This window comes from Scyliorhinus canicula, chromosome 6 (assembly GCF_902713615.1).
Source record: "Scyliorhinus canicula chromosome 6, sScyCan1.1, whole genome shotgun sequence".
Classification (NCBI taxonomy): domain Eukaryota; kingdom Metazoa; phylum Chordata; class Chondrichthyes; order Carcharhiniformes; family Scyliorhinidae; genus Scyliorhinus; species Scyliorhinus canicula.
In genome coordinates this window covers 210363549-210384084 of record NC_052151.1, presented here as the reverse complement: position 1 = coordinate 210384084, position 20536 = coordinate 210363549, and the positions used below count along the sequence as shown (strand labels likewise).

The 20536-nt window shown below is 42.4% G+C and overlaps 7 non-coding genes across 7 annotated transcripts; all 7 read right to left on the bottom strand.

Moving 5' to 3' along the window:
• Nucleotides 1–10787: 10787 nt before the first annotated feature.
• On the bottom strand, nt 10788–10860 carry trnak-uuu. The gene has a single exon. It is a non-coding gene; the product is annotated as a tRNA-Lys (tRNA).
• Nucleotides 10861–11912: 1052 nt separating this feature from the next.
• On the bottom strand, nt 11913–11986 carry trnat-agu. Its single transcript has one exon. It is a non-coding gene; the product is annotated as a tRNA-Thr (tRNA).
• Nucleotides 11987–12425: 439 nt separating this feature from the next.
• Nucleotides 12426–12502, bottom strand: trnak-uuu. Its single transcript has one exon. It is a non-coding gene; the product is annotated as a tRNA-Lys (tRNA).
• A 3215-nt stretch (nt 12503–15717) lies between these two features.
• trnak-uuu lies at nt 15718–15790 on the bottom strand. The gene has a single exon. It is a non-coding gene; the product is annotated as a tRNA-Lys (tRNA).
• Nucleotides 15791–16856: 1066 nt separating this feature from the next.
• trnat-agu lies at nt 16857–16930 on the bottom strand. The gene has a single exon. It is a non-coding gene; the product is annotated as a tRNA-Thr (tRNA).
• Nucleotides 16931–17584: 654 nt separating this feature from the next.
• On the bottom strand, nt 17585–17657 carry trnak-uuu. The gene has a single exon. It is a non-coding gene; the product is annotated as a tRNA-Lys (tRNA).
• Nucleotides 17658–19237: 1580 nt separating this feature from the next.
• trnak-uuu lies at nt 19238–19310 on the bottom strand. Its single transcript has one exon. It is a non-coding gene; the product is annotated as a tRNA-Lys (tRNA).
• Nucleotides 19311–20536: the final 1226 nt, after the last annotated feature.

Here is a 20536-nt window from a genome sequence, read left to right as displayed (position 1 = left end):
AGAAACTACTTTCAGCTGGAGAAACCTCAGCATTCACAAATTGCTCGAAATATATCATACTCTGGACACACCGCTGAAACAATGGGTACATTTACTAACTTCCAAGGCGTTCATTCCTCTTTCAAAGGTTTGAGAACTCTTCCTTCATGGAGGTGATCGTCCTTCAGTATTGCAGTGCCTCTGTCTATTTACTTTCACTCCCAAGAAAACAACAAAATATTCAACATTACAACTCATACTGTGGGTATTTGTGTTCTGGCCTTTTATCTCCTCAGCATCTTTGTAAACTGCAGGTCCCTAATCTGCCTTGATCTTATATGTCCCACTGCTAGGTTGTTTGCTGTGTAGATCCATCTGTGTGATTATTTTGGCTGACCCCATTGGGGATATCTGACTGTACCCAAAAGTATCCTCCACCAGCCAAATTCTTTCTGTTTAGCCACCTCTGTGGCATTTCCACCCAATTTCTGACAGCTACAAAAACTTTGCAACTGTGTTGACTCTTGCTTATATTACTTTGTCTGGATAGGCTTTCTTTCTCCATTATGATGTGTCGTCTTTTACCGCCTTGACCTCCATCCGTCTGTTGAAGTGTGTCCAGGCGAGGAATAGTAAATCACCTGAATACGCTATCTTAGGCCATAAGACCGAAAGACACACAAGCAGAATTAAGCCATTCAGCCCATCGAGCCTGTCCCGCCAGTCATAAATCCATAGAATCCATACAGTGCAGAAGGATGCCAACTGGCCCATCGAGCCTGCACTGGCCCTTCGTTAGAGCACCCTACTCAAGCCCACGCCTCTACGCTATCCTTTTAAGCCACCTATTCTTTTGGACACGGGGATAATTTGTCATTGGCAATCCATCTAACCTGCATATCTTTGGGCCGTGGGAATAAACCGGACACCCTGAGGAAGCCCACGCAGACACGGGGCGAAAGAGCAAACTCAAAGCAGACACTCAGCAGAGGCAAGAATTGAACTGGGGTCTCTGAAGCTGTGAGGCCTTTTAATAGAGCTGTGAACTCTCAACACCTTCACTCTATCTCGGCCTCCCAGTCTTCTGTAAGTTTCAATGAGATCGCCCCTCATCCTTCCAAACTGCATCGAGTACAGACCCAGAATCCACAACTGCTCCTCGTATAACAAGTCCTTCATTCCGGGGATCATTCTTGTGATCCACATCCGGACCCTCACCAAGGCCAGCACAGCCTCAGATACGGGTCCGATACTGCTCACAATACTCCAGTTGGGGTCTGACCAGGGCTAAATAGCCTCAATAGAACATCACTGCTCTTGTATTCTAGCCCGAGTGGCATGAAGGCTAACATTGCATTTGCCTTCCTAACTGCCATCTGAACCTGCATGTCAATCTTAAGAGAATTCTGAACTAGGACGCCCAAGTCCCAGTGTGCTTCTGATTGCAGAAGCCATTTAGAAAACAGTCGAAGCTTCTATTGTTCTGAACAATGTGCTAATCACACATTTCTATATTGTATTCACTCTTCCACTTCTTTGCCCAGTCCCCAGACTTGTACACGTCCTTCTGAAGATTCCTGGGGAATCATATAACTAGGGCTGTAGATAAGGCTTCAAACTAAATAGCGGTGGTGTGTGTGTGTGTGTGGGTGGGGTGGGGGTGTAGTCAATTGTACGGAAGAATACAAAAGCTCTGCTTCATCAACAACCTGTCCCTCTACGTATCTTTGAATCATCTTCAAAATTTGCAACAATATCCTCAGTTCCTTCTTCCAGATCATTCATATATCTCCTGATAATCTGTGGTCTCAACACTGACCCCTGCGGAACACAACTATTCACTGGCTGCCATCCTGAACCGGACCCCTTCATCCCTAGTCTCTGTGTTCTGTCAATCAGCCAATCTGTTATCCATGCCCGTACCTTCCACCTAACACCATGGGCTCTTTTCTTATGTAGCAGCCTCTTGTATGGCACCTTGTCAAAGGCCTTCTGGAAGTCCAAATAGATAACATCCACTGGTTCTCCTTTGTCCAACTTCCTCATTGCCTACGTAAAAAATCTAATAGAATTGTCAGGCATGACCTTCCTTTGACGAAGCCGTGCTGACTGAGTCCTATTTTACCATGAACTTCTAAGTAATCCGCAACCGCAACTTTAATAATAGTCTTCAAAATCCTAAAACAACCGAAGTCAGGCTAAACGGTCTATAATTTCCTCTCTTCTGCCTCTGTTTTTAAATGAGGTGTTACATTAGCCATATTCATTTGGATACCTTCCTGCATCCGGTGATTCCTAGAAGACCACCAGCAATGTCTCAGTAATCTCCTCAGCCATTTCCAGAGCCCTGCGGTGATTTATGCAACCTCACACCTTTCAGTATCCCGAGGCCTTTCTCCGAAGTGATGCCGCTTTACTCAACTCTTCCACTGAGTCATTTGAAGTTCAGATATGCCACTGGTGTCTTCAGCTGTTAAGACTGACTCAGAGTGTCTATTCAGTTCTTCTGCCGTTCCTTTGTTCCCTATTCCTACCTCTCCAGCCTCATTTGTCAGTGGTCCATACTTTCCTTTCACTTACCTTCTACCCTTCGATTAAAAAAAACTCTTGCACTCTTTGTTTATAATTCTAGGAAGATTACACTCATATTCTATCTTCTCCCCCCCCCCCCACCCACCCCGCCTTATTGCTTTCGTAGGTGTCCTCTGCTTGTTTTTAAAGGTATCCCAATTCTCTGGTTTATCACAAATCCTCGCCACATTGTACGCTTTTTCCTTTGCTTTTATGCTGTCCTAGACTTCTGTTGTCTGCCATGGTTGCCATGTTCTCCCCTGACCATGTTTTCTCCTCCTTGGGATGACCCCTCAAGATCCCTGACGTTGATGATAGGGACCTTTCAGGATCGTCTTGAAAAATACATGAATAGATGGGAACAGAGGGATATGGACCATAGATGTGGAGCCTTTTCTAGGTTAGAAGGGTAACATTGCTGGCACAAGCTTCGAAGGATGAATGGCATGTTGGCGCAATGTACTTTCCTTTGTTCTTTGTTCATTGAACGGTAAGTTGAGAAGACGGTGAGGAAACACAACCACAATCAAGGAGGTTATGGTAAATCCTTCTCAAACTCTTTATCATCCACAACAGACAATAATATTTGATGAATTATTGCCTGATATATGAATTTCTACTCTCTTTGGGAGGGAATAGAAAATCTGAGGTTGTTGTTACCTTGAATTTAAAGTGAATATTTGATAAAACTGTTCAGAATCTGGATAGATTGGACTTCAGGTGACGTCATGTGAGAGCAAGTCGCACGAAAGGCACGATGGCCGCATGGTAGCACAGTGTCTAGCACTGTGGCTTCACAGCACCAGGTCCCAGGTTGGATTCCCCGCTGGGTCACTGTCTGTGCGGAGTCTGCACGTTCTCCCCATGTTTGCGTGGGTTTCCTCCGGGTTCTCCGGTTTCCTCCCACAGTCCAAAGATGTGCAGGTTAGGTGGATTGGCCATGATAAATTGCCCTTATTGTCCAAAAAAGGTTAGGAGGGGTTATTGGGTTATGGGGATAGTGTGGAAGTGAGGGGCTAAGTGGGTTATGGGGATAGAGTGGAAGTGAGGGGTTAAGTGGGTTGGTGCAGATTCGATGGGCCGAATGGCCTCCTTTTGCACTGTATGTTCTAAGTAAAGGTTGCACCTGCCAGGGTCTTTCTTTCCTGATCCCTTTTGCCCGTCTTTCGGGATTTCTGTGCCCACGCCCACTTGGCTGATGTCGGGAACATTACTACGAAAGACCCCACTGGGAAGGAAACGATGGCTGGTACTCGAACAAAGGTATCTGATTGGGAAAAGGTGCTGGAGGTATCTTCGGCCATTACATGTTAGCTTCTGGCTGCTGTTGAGTAAAGAGTCAAGAGTTCTGCTCCTTTTCACGAATACCTTTATTTTCCTTGAACGCACTCTATACTAAACTCTATCACCACATCACATGTCACAAGCGCCACCTGCAACCCCTTTACATAATCAGTGTCAATTATTGGATACTTAGCATCAACGAGACATCTAATTGGAATGCTTCTTAACCCATTCCTTAACATTGCAGTGGAGCTAGCTGCAGTAATGGTACAGGAACTGGAGGAATTTGGGAATCAGGTGGACAGACAGTTTGAGCTTCAAGGTAAAGAGATGAAGGTATCTTTTAAAGCCGCTTTCAAGGAGAAATTGGGCCCAATCGAGGAGCAGCTGGGTAAGACATCGGAGGCTGTTAAAGAGCAAGGTAAGGTGTTGAAGGGCCTGGAGGAGCCTGTGCCGTAGCATGAGGGGTGGTTTGCCCTGTTGGAAGAATAGTTGCTGTTTGTGCTGGAGAGTAACATGGGCCTGAGGGCAACAGTGGAAGATCTGAAGAACAGGTCGAGGCGATAGAACCTCAGGATGGCCGGACTGCTGGAGAGAGTGGAGGGCTCGATGCTAACCGAATACTTCTCGGAGATGGTCTCTCGGCTGGTGGTTGTGGCGGGTCGGGGGTGGGGGTGTGGGATGAGGTGTTTACTTCTCCGGTGATGGTGAGGACCCATTGGGCACTCCGGCAGAAGCCACAGCTAATTGAGCTGCCACGTACAGTGATTATCCGCTTTCATTGTTTCCAGACATAGGAGAAATACTGCAGAGGGATAGGAAGAACCTGTACATTAACTGACAATGAGACGTGCGGCCTTTAACAAGGTGAAGGTGTGTTTTTCTGCAAAGGAGTCCGGTCTAGGGTGGTGTGTCCGGCGTGAGTGAGAGTAAGGTGGAGTAAAAAGATCAGTTTCTAGATATGCCAGAACTGATAGAGGCCTTCATGGGAAAGAAGGGACTGGGACCACTGTGAGGGGGTTGTTGGGGACATTGTATACTGTTATGGGCCAGGGTTTAGAGAACCCCAAAGTGTATCATGGTGTTCGCCTGACCCACCACATTCAATAGATTGTGGTTATGGGGAGCACACGGGCCTACTTTAGAGGCGTGGTGCAACAGAGTTAAAGTACTTTTAAATTAAAACACTGTTTGTTTATGAAATCAGTGAACACTTTGTAAACCCACAGTAAACATTTGAACAACTATCAACACCAATCATCCCACAGATATAAAATTCCATAAGTAACCCTTAACCTTTCCCTGCAACATCCAGAAGACAAAATACCTTTTTAACACAGAGATCAGGGTGGAATTCTCTACTGACAGCAGTTGTCACATTGAATTACCATACCGGCCTCTCTGAGCAGACGCCGGAATGTGGCGACTAGGGGCTTTTCACAGTAACTTCATTGAAGCCTACTTGTGACAATAATCGATGATAGATATAAAATCACACATATGATCTGGAGAAAGTCTTTAGATTCCAGAGAGAGTCTTGCGCAGCTGTTTGCTTTTCCTGTAGCTATCCAGCTCTCAAAACGAAATTTAACACACACCTGTAGCAGACAGTCCAAAGCGAAAGGACAAGCAGACAGACAGCCCAGCTCCACACACTCTATGACATCACTGCAGCTATTCGATAAACACCCATTTTTTAAAGGTACATCCACTACAGCAATTTCATAAGCACCCAGACCTTTAAGGTTCTCTCACATGACACCTCCCCCTAGAAAGAAAATAAACCATCAACTTCAAGATGGGTTTTTTTTCACCTTTTCACTATCCTTTAAGTAACATTGACAGTGAATATACTATTTTTTTCAAAAAATAAAACACGCAAACATTTAATAATAACCTTGTCCATTTTAGTTCTTCTTCCTGCACCGAACCTGCTTCTTGTCATAACATTCGTGACAAAGCATTGGCTATCACGTTTTCTCGTTCTGCTACATATTATTTTTGAATGAAATGACTGTTACAATAAACTCCATCGAAACAGTCTTGCATTGTTTTCCAAAAACGCTCCAAAAACATCAATGGATTTTGATCAGTATATATAGTTGTGTCAGATGGATTGCTGGTCACATAAATGTGAAAATGTTGCAAAGCCAGCACCAAACTCAAAGTCTCCTTCTCAATCGTTGAAAACTTCTTCTGGTCATAATTCAATTTATTTGAAAAATAACCAATACCACTGCACGTCCGCCCACATCACTCGCATCAACAGCCACTTTGAATGGGTTGGTATAATTTGGGATGGCTAACACAGTAGTGGTTAATAGAGCCTTCAGGCAATCAAATGCCTGTTGACACTCCGCTGTCCACTTAAATATGCTACCCTTCTTTAGCAAGTCGGTCAGTGGAGCAACCACACTGCTAAAATGTGGCACAAATTTCCATTAGAATCCACTCATGCCAAGAAATCGCATTATTTCCCTTTGTGTCGATGGTATTGGGAACTCCCCAATAACTTTTGTTTTCACATCCCGTGGGTCCATTCGACCCGGCCGATTGTATGGCCCAAGAAAGTGACTTCGGCTTTTCCAAATTCACTTTCGGCGAGGTTCATCTCAAAACACGCCTCCTGAAGTCGATCAAATAGCTCCATCAGATATTTTAAATGTTATTTCCATGTCTGGCTGAAAATTACCAGATCGTCGATTTATACTACACAATTGGGTAATACTGAAACAACTCTGTTATTTAACCGTTGAAATGTGGCTGGGCGTTTTTCAAGGAAAATGGCATAACTTTGAATTAGTATATATCATCTGGAGTCACAAAAGCTGCAATCCCCTTGGCCCTTTCGGATAAATGCACCTGCCAGTAACCTTTAAGCAAATCCAGTTTGGAAATATAAGCTGATTGTCCCACTTTCTTAATGCAATCCTCCAAACGTGGGATTGGATAAGAGTCCGTTCTTGTAACTGCATTAACTTTTATATAGTCCACACACAACCGTTGGTTACCATCTAGGTTAGGTACCATCACTATGGGTGAGCTCCATTGGCTACAACCCACTTCAATTATGCCAATTGTAAGCATACTCTCAATTTCCTTGTTAACCTGTCCCAGTTTGAAATGGTTAAGTCCATATGGATGTTGTTTAATTGGAACAGCATTTCCCACACCTACATCATGGATAGCCATTTTAGTGCTTCCAACGTATCTCCGCAAACTTGTTCTTGTGACATCAATAACGCTTTCAATTCAGCCCGTTTTTCGTCTGGAAGGTACCTCAACAATTTATCCCAATTTTTAAGAACATCCTCGTTTCCCAATTTAATTTGAGGTATGTCAAAATCAAAGTCATCTGGATTTGGTTCGTCAGTTTGTTAGAATCATTAAAATCTCATGCTTTAGCTTTCAAAGTACCTTTTAAACATTTTTACATGACACACTCGGTAATTTGCCATTCTATCTGCGTTTTTACCACATGGTTCACCTCATTTAATTTCCTTTACATTTGATGAGATCCACAAAACCTTGCTTTTAAAGGTTCACATACCACTGGTAACATTATTAAAACTTGATCTCCACTGGAAAAACTACAAACTTTGGATTTCTTGTCCACTACCCGTTTCATCACATGTTGTGCATTTTTTTAAATGCTGTCTCACCAATTCACCTGTTCAACTTAATTGTGCCCTAAAATTTGACACGTAATCCAATAATGTAAGTTCAGTTGTCTCACTCACCAATTTTCCCTGAATCAATTTAAGTGGTCCTCTTACCTCATGACCAAAAATTAGTTCAAAAGGACTGAAATTGGTTGACTCATTTGGTGCATCCCTCATTGCAAACAGTATGAATGGAATTCCTTGATCCCAATCCTCTGAATAATCTTGACAATAAGCCCTCAACATTGTCTTCGTGTCTGATGCGACCTTTCTAATGCGCCCTGTGATTCTGGATGGTACACAGTTGATTTAAGTTGATTTATTCCTAAGCTATCCATAACTTCTTTGAATAACTTTGAAGTAAAATCCGATCCTTGATCCGATTGAATTTCTGTGGGTAGTTCATATCTATTAAAGAATTGAAGTAACTCCTCCACAATCCATTTCGCTGTGCTATTTCGTACTGGAATGGAATCTGGAAACCTAGTAGACACACCCATTATAGTCAAAAGATATTGATTCCCACTTTTTGTTTTAGGAAGCGGTCCTACGCAATCAATTAAGACTCTTGTAAAAAGTTCCTCAAATGCTGGAATGGGTATTAGGGGCGCTGGTTTTATCACTGCTTGAGTTTCCCTATCAGTTGACATGTGTGAATTGATCGACAAAATTTAACTACATCTGTATGTAGTCCAGGCTAATAAAAATGTTTTTGGATTTCAGCTTGAGTTTTCCTTACTCCCAAATGACGTCCCACTGGTACCTCAAGTGCTACTCGCAACATCTCCTTTCTCTACCCTACCGGCAATAGCACTTGAAGAACTTCGGCCCACATTTCATCCACCTGCATATCTGAAGGTTTCTATTTTATCATTAAGACATTATTGTTACTGTAATAACATTCCTGTATACACGCAGATTCCTCTTCCGTGTACGATTCGAATACATCCATTTTATTTCTAAAACTTTCTGTTGTTACTCCGCCAATTTTTCTGAACAAAAAACATCCGCCTCATCCTGCACTTGTTCTTACTCTTATTTGAACATCTGATTAAAAATCGATTCTGATAATGGCACTTCAACTTTACCTTCATTCTCTGATTTCTCCTCTTGTCTGAAACATAGAACAGTACAGCACAGAACAGGCCTTTCGGCCCTCGATGTTGTGCCGAGCAATGATCACCCTACTTAAACCCACGTAACCCGTATACCCGTAACCCAACAATCCCCCCATTAACCTTACACTACGGGCAATTTAGCATGGCCAATCCACCTAACCCGCACATCTTTGGACTGTGGGAGAAAACCGGAGCACCCGGAGAAAACCCACGCACACACGGGGAGGACGTGCAGACTCCACACAGACAGTGACCCAGCCGGGAATCGAACCTGGGACCCTGGAGCTGTGAAGCATTGATGCTAACCACCATGCTACCGTGAGGCCCACTGTGACTTTGCAACCTTGTTACTATACAATCCGGAAAAATCCCAGGATACTCGTTCTTCAACACTTCAGTTGTTTGATTTTCCACTGGCTTATAAACCACTGTAGGCATCACTTCCACCTGCGATCCAGCAATATGAAAATGAAAAATGAAAATTGCTTATTGTCACGAGTAGGCTTCAATGAAGTTACTATGAAAAGCACCTAGTCACCACATTCCGGTGCCTGTCCGGGGAGGCTCGTACGGGAATCGAACCGTGCTGCTGGCCTGCTTGGTCTGCTTTAAAAGTGAGCAATTTAGCCCAGTGAGCTAAACCAGCACCTATAGATTCGCACCTAGTCACCACATTCCAGCGCCTGTTCGGGGAGTCTGGTATGGGAAGGCTGGTATATCATAACCCAAGATAAACTGTATTCCTGGCCAAGATAGTTTCTCGATTACCTCTACTACCAACTTCACCAGTCTTCACTGGACTTTCCAAACAGGGCCTGGATTCTCCCCTACCCGGCGGGGCGGGGTCCCGGCGTATAGGATGGCATCAACCACTCCGGCGCCGGGCCTCCCCACACATGTTGTTTCTCCATACCTTTAGGTGCCAAGCCCTCACATTGAGGGGCTAGGCCTGCACCGGAGTGGTTGACGCTCCGCCGAACGGCACGAATGGCCTTTGGTGCCCCGCCACCTGGGGCCGAAAGGCCTTCGCCGGCTGGCCGAAATCCGCGCATGCGCCGGTGCGTTAGAGACTGCTGATGTCATTCCGGCGCATGCGCAAGTGAGCTGGTCTCTTCTGCCCCCAGCACGGTGAATGCCACGGCGGGGCAGAAGAAAAAGAGTGCCCCCACGGCACAGGCCCGTTGGCCAATCAGTGGGCCAGGCCACCGTGGGGGAACCCCCTGGGGTCAGACGGCCCCACGCCCTCCCCTGGACACCGCAGCCCGCCGGCACCAGAGGTGTTCTGATTCCCGCCGGCGGGAGAGGCCTGTCAGCGGCAGGACTTCAGCCCATCGCAGGCCAGAGTATCGCCGCGGGGAGCACGCCAAGCAACGCGGGGGGCCTGCCGACCGGGGCGGCGCAATTCCAGCCCCCGCCGATCCGTTGAATTGAATTGAAATGAAAACATTTCTCCACAATCTACTAATTTTTTTTTTTATAAATTTAGATTACCCAATTATTTTTTCCAATTAAGGGGCAATTTAGTTTGGCCAATCAACCGACACTGCACATTTTTGGGTTGTGGGGGCAAAACCCACGCAGACACGGGGAGAATGTGCAAACTCCACACGGACAGTGACCCAGAGCCAGGAACAAACCTGTGACCTCAGTGCCATGAGGCGGTTGTGCTAAGCACTAAGTCACCATGCTGCCCTCCAACCTCCTAATTTTGACCCAAAGACACTGCTGAGATTTGAACTCAGAATTGCTTGCTTCTGAGACAGGCACTTTAACCATCTAAGCCACAGCGCCAAACCTGAAAGTAGTTTTGCAAGTTTAGAACAGATTTCAATTATTTTGACTAAACATCAGTATTGTTGGATTCTCATGCTGACTTTGAGAGTGCAAATTAAAATGTTCATCTGCACTGGGATTTTTAAACTGTATAAATTGCAGTTATTTCTGAAAGTTATTAATTTATATCAGTTCTGCGGGAGACAAGTAAACAAACAGGAAATACTTTGCGAATTTTAAAGTGATTAAACATGAAAATGGAGCAAAACATCTTGATGGCTGTTGCAATTTGGCAAACACAACGTTGTCACAATTCTTCCACTGTTCATCAATCATCCTGCATTTTTTATTATTTTTTCCTACTGTTCATTGGGGAGCAAGCACCTTGAGACAAAATGAAAGCCTTGACAGGTACTTGAACCCTGGGCCCTCAGATTAAAAGTCTGATGCTCTACCGACTGAGCTGCCAGGGCCCATTCTCAAAAATTCCTCATTGCTCACTACAAACTCTCATATTGTATCTTTTGAATTTTCTTATTTGGTAATTCAGCCTCTCCTGCTCATTTTCCTCACAAGCAGAGCGGCAGCCTTCCTTTGGCTTCCTTTCTCAAATTCTTCAGCTTGTACTTGCTTTTTACCAGTGACTTGTGATGTGACAACTGTTGTTACCCAGGGACCTGCACTGGTACTTCGAGACATTGAAGATTATATTTAGATTGGTGACAGATGAGTGGGAAGCAACAGAGACACAGATTCTATTTTTAGAGATAAAATAAAGGTGTCATCTGATGTTTGTTGTGGAAGTGCGTGAACGCAAGTAAACTCATCTAGTAAAGGAGCAAATTATGCAAATTGCAAAGTTTCAGGGTGTAAAAGTGTGTCTGCACCACATCTTCATGGAAAACGCCCCATCATTTATCCCGCCCGATTCGTTCTTGCTAACATACAGCAACATAAATCGTTCAATATAAAAGCAAATTACTGTGGATGTGAAATCTGAAAAAAATACAGGAAATGATGGAAAGTATCAGTGGGCCTGGCAGCATCTGTGAAGAGAGAACTGAGCTAATATTTCGAGGCTGGGTCACTCTTCATCAGAGTAAAGCATTTAATCATTCAATCGTTGCTCACAGATATCGCTGAGAAACAGCCAAAATGTTCCTTCTGGAATTCCTCAGGTAAATCCTGTCATGCATCCAAAGGAAAATACTGCGGAAGCGGCGACTCTGCGTGCGAGTCTAAAAATGATGGGATTGAGGCTCAGAAAATGAGAGGATATCTTTGGAGCCAGACACAGTGTTAATGTTTAAAATCCGTGTGATCTTTACTCAGAGCTGAAGCGAGGAGTACATGCAATGGAGCAGGTGAGGAAAATGGAATTTGCATGAAATATGGGAGCTATGGAAGGTTGAATAAAGTTTGACAAAAATCAAGGTAAAGCAAACTAGAAGTTCGGTGCCACAGATATTCTGCATTCACCATTGAATTGGGAACATTTCTTCACAGGGTCCAAGCTTTGACCCAAAGGCACTGCTGAGATTTGAACTCAGGATCTCCTGTTTACTAGACAGGCGCTTTAACCATCTAAGCCACAGCACCAAACTTGATTGTGGGTTTGCAAGTTTAGAACAGATTTCAATTATTTTGATTAAACACCAGTATTGTTGATTTCTTATGCTGACTTTGAGAGTGCAAATTAAAATATTCATCTGCAAAGGGCTTTTGAAAGTGTAAAAATTGCAGTAATTTCTGAAAGTTATTAATTTATAGCAGTCCTGCAAGGAAGAAGTAAACAAACAGGAAATATTTTACGAATTTTGAAGTGATTAAACATGACCAGAAAACTATAGTGGCACAATGCAGGACAAGACCAGGAGCGAGTTTTTACATTAACCGAAAATCTAGCAAAACTTCTCAATGGCTGTTGCAATTTGGCAAACCCAACATTGCCACGATTCTTCCACTTTTCATGAATCACCCTGCATTTTCAATTCTTTTTTCCTACTGTTCATTTGGGAGCAAGCGCCTTGAGACAAACTGAAACCCCTGACAGGGACTTAAACCCTGGGCCCTCAGATTAAAAGTCTGATGCTCTACCGACTGAGCTACCAGGGCCCATTCTTAAACATTCCTCATTGCTCACGTCAAACTCTCATATTGTACCTTTTGAATTTTCTTCATTGGTAATTCAGTCTCTCCTGCTCATTTTCCTCACAAGCAGAGCAGCAGCCTTCCTTTGGCTCCCTTTCTCAAATTCTTCAGCTTGTACTTGCTTTTATCCAGTGACTTGTGATGTGACAACTGTTGTTACCCAGGGACCTGCACTGGTACTTCGAGACATTGAAGATTACATTTTGATTGGTGAGAGATGAGTGGGAAGCAACAGAGACACAGATTTTATTTTTAGAGATAGAATAAAGGGTGTCATCTGATGTTTGTTGTGGCAGAGCGTGAACGCAAGTAAACCCATCTAGTAAAGGAGCAAATTATGCAAATTGCAAAGTTTCAGGGTGTAAAAATGTGTCTGCACCAAATCTTCATGGAAAACGCCCCATCATTTATCCCTCCCGATTCGTTCTTGCTAACATGCAGCAACATAAATCGTTCAATATAAAAGCAAATTACTGTGGATGTGAAATCTGAAAAAAAAACAGGAAATGATGGAAAATATCAGTGGGTCTGGCAGCATCTGTGAAGAGAGAACCGAGCTAATATTTCGAGGCTGGGTCACTCTTCATCAGAGTAAAGCATTTAATCATTCAATCGTTTCTCACAGATATCGCTGAGAAACAGTCAAAATGTTCCTTCTGGAATTCCTCAGGTCATTCCTGTCTTGCATCCAAAGGAAAATACTGCGGAAGCTGCGACTCTGCGTGCGAGTCTAAAAATGATCAGATTGAGGCTCAGAAAATGAGAGGATATCTTTGGAGCCAGACACAGTGTTAATGTTTAAAATCCGTGTGATCTTTACTCAGCGCTGAAGCGAGAAGTACATGCAATGGAGTAGGTGAGGAAAATGGAATTTGCATGAAATATGGGAGCTATGGAAGGTTGAATAAAGTTTGACAAAAATCAAGGTAAAGCAAACTAGAAGTTCGGTGCCACAGATATTCTGCCAACGTGTTCTGCATTCACCATTGAATTGGGAACATTTCTTCACAGGCTCCAAGCTTTGACCCAAAGGCACTGCGGAGAATTGAACTCAGGATCTCAAGTTTACTAGACAGGCGCTTTAACCATCTAGGCCACAGCACCAACCTTGATTGTGGGCTTGCAAGTTTAGAACACATTTCAATTATTTTGATTAAACACCAGTATTGTTGATTTCTTATGCTGAATTTGAGAGAGCAAATTAAAATATTGATCTGTAATGGGCTTTTGAATGTGTAAAAATTGCAGTAATTTCTGAAAGTTATTAATTTATAGCAGTCCTGCAAGGAAGAAGTAAACAAACAGGAAATATTTTACGAATTTTGAAGTGATTAAACATGTCCAGAAAACTATAGTGGCATAATGCAGGACAAGACCAGGAGCGTGTTTTTACATTAACCGAAAATCTGGCAAAACGTCTTGATGGCTGTTGCAATTTGGCAAACCCAACATTGTCACGATTCTTCCACTGTTCATCAATCATCTTGCATTTTTCGACTGTACATTGGGGAGCAAGCGCCTTGAGACAAAATGAAAGCTCTGACAGGGACTTGAATCCTGGGCTCTCAGATAAAAAGTCTGATGCTCTACCGACTGAGCTACCAGGTCCCATTCTTAAAAATTCCTCATTGCTCACTTCAAACTCTCATATTGTACCTTTTGAATTTTCTTATTTGGTAATTCAGCCTCTCCAGCTCATTTTCCTCACAAGCAGAGCGGCAGCCTTCCTTTGGCTCCCTTTCTCAAATTCTTCAGCTTGTACTTGCGTTTTACCAGTGACTTGTGATGTGACAACTGTTGTTACCCAGGGACCTGCACTGGTACTTCGAGACATTGAAGATTACATTTTGATTGGTGAGAGATGAGTGGGAAGCAACAGAGACACAGATTTTATTTTTAGAGATAGAATAAAGGGTGTCATCTGATGTTTGTTGTGGCAGAGCGTGAACGCAAGTAAACCCATCTCGTAAAGGAGCAAATTATGCAAATTGCAAAGTTTCAGGGTGTAAAAGTGTGTCTGTACCACATCTTCATGGAAAACGCCCCATCATTTATCCCGCCCGATTCGTTCTTGCTAACATGCGGCAACATAAATCGTTCAATATAAAAGCAAATTACTGTGGACGTGAAATCTGAAAAAAAAACAGGAAATGATGGAAAATATCAGTGGGTCTGGCAGCATCTGTGATGAGAGAACCGAGCTAATAATTCGAGGCTGGGTCACTCTTCATCAGAGTAAAGCATTTAATCATTCAATCGTTGCTCACAGATATCGCTGAGAAACAGCCAAAATGTTCCTTCTGGAATTCCTCAGGTAAATCCTGTCATGCATCCAAAGGAAAATACTGCGGAAGCTGCGACTCTGCGTACGAGTCTAAAAATGATAGGATTGAGGCTCAGAAAATGAGGGGATATCTTTGTTGCCAGACACAGTGTTAATGTTTAAAATCCGTGTGATCTTTACTCAGAGCTGAAGCGAGGAGTACATGCAATGGAGTAGGTGAGGAAAATGGAATTTGCATGAAATATGGGAGCTATGGAAGGTTGAATAAAGTTTGACAAAAATCAAGGTAAAGCAAACTAGAAGTTCGGTGCCACAGATATTCTGCCATCGTGTTCTGCATTCACCATTGAATTGGGAACATTTCTTCACAGGCTCCAAGCTTTGACCCAAAGGCACTGTGGAGAATTGAACTCAGGATCTCCTGTTTACTAGACAGGCGCTTTAACCATCTAGGCCACAGCACCCACCTTGATTGTGGGCTTGCAAGTTTAGAACACATTTCAATTATTTTGATTAAACACCAGTATTGTTGATTTCTTATGCTGAATTTGAGAGAGCAAATTAAAATATTGATCAGTAATGGGCTTTTGAATGTGTAAAAATTGCAGTAATTTCTGAAAGTTATTAATTTATAGCAGTCCTGCAAGGAAGAAGTAAACAAACAGGAAATATTTTACGAATTTTGAAGTGATTAAACATGTCCAGAAAACTATAGTGGCATAATGCAGGACAAGACCAGGAGCGAGTTTTTACATTAACCGAAAATCTGGCAAAACGTCTTGATGGCTGTTGCAATTTGGCAAACCCAACATTGTCACGATTCTTCCACTGTTCATCAATCATCTTGCATTTTTCGACTGTACATTGGGGAGCAAGCGCCTTGAGACAAAATGAAAGCTCTGACAGGGACTTGAACCCTGGGCTCTCAGATAAAAAGTCTGATGCTCTACCGACTGAGCTACCAGGTCCCATTCTTAAAAATTCCTCATTGCTCACTTCAAACTCTCATATTGTACCTTTTGAATTTTCTTATTTGGTAATTCAGCCTCTCCAGCTCATTTTCCTCACAAGCAGAGCGACAGCCTTCCTTTGGCTCCCTTTCTCAAATTCTTCAGCTTGTACTTGCTTTTTACCAGTGACTTGTGATGTGACAACTGTTGTTACCCAGGGACCTGCACTGGTACTTCGAGACATTGAAGATTACATTTTGATTGGTGAGAGATGAGTGGGAAGCAACAGAGACACAGATTTTATTTTTAGAGATAGAATAAAGGGTGTCATCTGATGTTTGTTGTGGCAGAGCGTGAACGCAAGTAAACCCATCTCGTAAAGGAGCAAATTATGCAAATTGCAAAGTTTCAGGGTGTAAAAGTGTGTCTGTACCACATCTTCATGGAAAACGCCCCATCATTTATCCCGCCCGATTCGTTCTTGCTAACATGCGGCAACATAAATCGTTCAATATAAAAGCAAATTACTGTGGACGTGAAATCTGAAAAAAAAACAGGAAATGATGGAAAATATCAGTGGGTCTGGCAGCATCTGTGATGAGAGAACCGAGCTAATAATTCGAGGCTGGGTCACTCTTCATCAGAGTAAAGCATTTAATCATTCAATCGTTGCTCACAGATATCGCTGAGAAACAGCCAAAATGTTCCATCTGGAATTCCTCAGGTAAATCCTGTCATGCATCCAAAGGAAAATACTGCGGAAGCTGCGACTCTGCGTGCGAGTCTAAAAATGATAGGATTTAGGCTCAGAAAATGAGAGGATATCTTTGGAGTCAGACACAGTGTTAATGTTTAAAATCCGTGTGATCTTTACTCAGAGCTGAAGCGAGGAGTACATGCAATGGAGTAGGTGAGGAAAATAGAATTAGCATGAAATATGGGAGCTATGGAAGGTTGAATAAAGTTTGACAAAAATCAAGGTAAAGCAAACTAGAAGTTCGGTGCCACAGATATTCTGCCAACGTGTTCTGCATTCACCATTGAATTGGGAACATTTCTTCACAGGTTCCAAGCTTTGACCCAAAGGCACTGCTGAGATTTGAACTCAGGATCTCCTGTTTACTAGACAGGCGCTTTAACCATCTAAGCCTCAGCACCAACCTTGATTGTGGGTTTGCAAGTTTAGAACAGATTTCAATTATTTTGATTAAACACCAGTGTTGTTGATTTCTTATGCTGACTTTGAGAGTGCAAATTAAAATATTCATCTGCAATGGGCTTTTGAAAGAGTAAAAATTGCAGTAATTTCTGAAAGTAATTAATTTATAGCAGTCCTGCAAGGAAGAAGTAAACAAACAGGAAATATTTTACGAATTTTGAAGTGATTAAACATGACCAGAACAGATTTCAATTATTTTGATTAAACACCAGTATTGTTGATTTCTTATGCTGACTTTGAGAGAGCAAATTAAAATATTCATCTGTAATGGGCTTTTGAAAGTGTAAAAATTGCAGTAATTTCAGAAAGTTATTAATTTATAGCAGTCCCGCAAGGAAGAAGTAAACAAACAGGAAATATTTTACGAATTTTGAAGTGATTAAACATGACCAGAAAACTACAGTGGTACAATGCAGGACATGACCAGGAGCGAGTTTTTACATTACCGAAAATCTAGCAAAACATCCCGATGGCTGTTGCAATTTGGCAAACCCAACATTGCCACGATTCTTCCACTTTTCAAAAATCATCCTGCATTTTCTATTCTTTTTTCCTGCTGTTCATTGGGGAGCAAGCACCTTGAGACAAACAAACGCCCTGACAGGGACTTGAACCCTGGGCCCTCAGATTAAAAGTCTGATGCTCTACCGACTGAGCTACCAGGGCCCATTCTTAAACTTTCCTCATTGCTCACTTCAAACTCTCATATTGTAGCTTTTGAATTTTCTTCATTGGAAATTCAGCCTCTCCTGCTCATTTTCCTCACAAGAAGAGCGGCAGCCTTCCTTTGGCTCTCTTTCTCAAATTCTTCAGCTTGTACTTGCTTTTTACTAGTGACTTGTGATGTGACAACTGTTGTTACCCAGGGACGTGCACTGGTACTTCGAGACATTGATGATTACATTTTGATTGGTGAGAGATGAGTGGGAAGCAACAGAGACACAGATTTTATTTTTAGAGATAGAATAAAGGGTGTCATCTGATGTTTGTTGTGGCAGAGCGTGAACGCAAGTAAACCCATCTAGTAAAGGAGCAAATTATGCAAATTGCAAAGTTTCAGGGTGCAAAAGTGTGTCTGCACCACATCTTCATGTAAAACGCCCCATCATTTATCCCGCCCGATTCGTTCTTGCTAACATGCAGCAACATAAATCGTTCAATATAAGCAAATTACTGTGGATGTGAAATCTGGAAAAAAAACAGGAAATGATGGGAAATATCAGTGGGTCTGGCAGCATCTGTGAAGAGAGAACCGAGCTAATATTTCCAGGCTGGGTCACTCTTCATCAGAGTAAAGCATTTAATCATTCAATCGTTGCTCACAGATATCGCTGAGAAACAGCCAAAATGTCCTTCTGGAATTCCTCAGGTAAATCCTGTCATGCATCCAAAGGAAAATACTGCGGAAGCTGCGACTCTGCGTGCGAGTCTAAAAATGATAGGATTGAGGCTCAGAAAATGAGAGGATATCTATGGAGCCAGACACAGTGTTAATGTTTAAAATCCGTGTGATCTTTACTCAGAGCTGAAGCGAGGAGTACATGCAATGGAGTAGGTGAGGAAAATGGAATTTGCATGAAATATGGGAGCTATGGAAGGTTGAATAAAGTTTGACAAAAATCAAGGTAAAGCAAACTAGAAGTTCAGTGCCAGAGATATTCTGCCAACGTGTTCTGCATTCACCATTGAATTGGGAACATTTCTTCACAGGCTCCAAGCTTTGACCCAAAGGCACTGCTGAGATTTGTACTCAGGATCTCCTGTTTACTAGACAGGCGCTTTAACCATCTAAGCCTCAGCACCAACCTTGATTGTGGGTTTGCAAGTTTAGAACAGATTTCAATTATTTTGATTAAACACCAGTATTGTTGATTTCTTATGCTGACTTTGAGAGTGCAAATTAAAATATTCATCTGCAATGGGCTTTTGAAAGTGTAAAAATTGCAGTAATTTCTGAAAGTTATTAATTTATAGCAGTCCTGCAAGGAAGAAGTAAACAAACAGGAAATATTTTACGAATTTTGAAGTGATTAAACATGACCAGAAAACTATAGTGGTATAATGCAGGACAAGACCAGGAGCGAGTTTTTACATTAACCGAAAATCTAGCAAAACTTCTTGCTGGCTGTTGCAATTTGGCAAACCCAACATTGCCACGATTCTTCCACTTTTCATAAATCATCCTGCATTTTCTATTCTTTTTTCCTACTGTTCATTGGGGAGCAAGCGCCTTGAGACAAACTGAAAGCCCTGACAGGGACTTGAACCCTGGGCCCTCAGATTAAAAGTCTGATGCTCTACAGACTGAGCTACCAGGGCCCATTCTTAAATATTCCTCATTGCTCACTTCAAACTCTCATATTGTACCTTTTGAATTTTCTTCATTGGTAATTCAGCCTCTCCTGCTCATTTTCCTCACAAGCAGAGCGGCAGCCTTCCTTTGGCTCCCTTTCTCAAATTCTTCAGCTTGTACTTGCTTTTTACCAGTGACTTGTGATGTGACAACTGTTGTTACCCAGGGACGTGCACTGGTACTTCGAGACATTGAAGATTACATTTTGATTGGTGAGAGATGAGTGGGAAGCAACAGAGACACAGATTTTATTTTTAGAGATAGAATAAAGGGTGTCATCTGATGTTTGTTGTGGCAGAGCGTGAACGCAAGTAAACCCATCTAGTAAAGGAGCAAATTATGCAAATTGCAAAGTTTCAGGGTGTAAAAGTGTGTCTGCACCACATCTTCATGGAAAACGCCCCATCATTTATCCCTACCCGATTCGTTCTTGCTAACATGCAGCAACATAAATCGTTCAATATAAAAGCAAATTTCTGTGGATGTGAAATCTGAAAAAAAAACAGGAAATGATGGAAAATATCAGTGGGTCTGGCAGCATCTGTGAAGAGAGAACCGAGCTAATATTTCGAGGCTGGGTCACTCTTCATCAGAGTAAAGCATTTAATCATTCAATCGTTGCTCACAGATATCGCTGAGAAACAGCCAAAATGGTCCTTCTGGAATTCGTCAGGTAAATCCTGTCATGCATCCAAAGGAAAATACTGCGGAAGCTGCGACTCTGCTTACGAGTCTAAAAATGATCGGATTGAGGCTCAGAAAATGAGAGGATATCTTTGGAGCCAGACACAGTGTTAATGTTTAAAATCCGTTTGATCTTTACTCAGAGCTGAAGCGAGGAGTACATGCAATGGAGTAGGTGAGGAAAATGGAATTTGAATGAAATATGGGAACTATGGAAGGTTGAATAAAGTTTGACAAATATCAAGGTAAAGCAAACTAGAAGTTCAGTGCCACAGATATTCTGCATTCACCATTGAATTGGGAACATTTCTTCACAGGCTCCAAGCTTTGACCCAAAGGCTTTTGAAAGTGTAAAAATTGCAGTAATTTCTGAAAGTTATTAAATTATAGCAGTCCTGCAAGGAAGAAGTTAACAAACAGGAAATATTTTACAAATTTTGAAGTGATTAAACATGACCATAAAACTATAGTGGCATAATGCAGGACAAGACCAGGAGTGAGTTTTTAC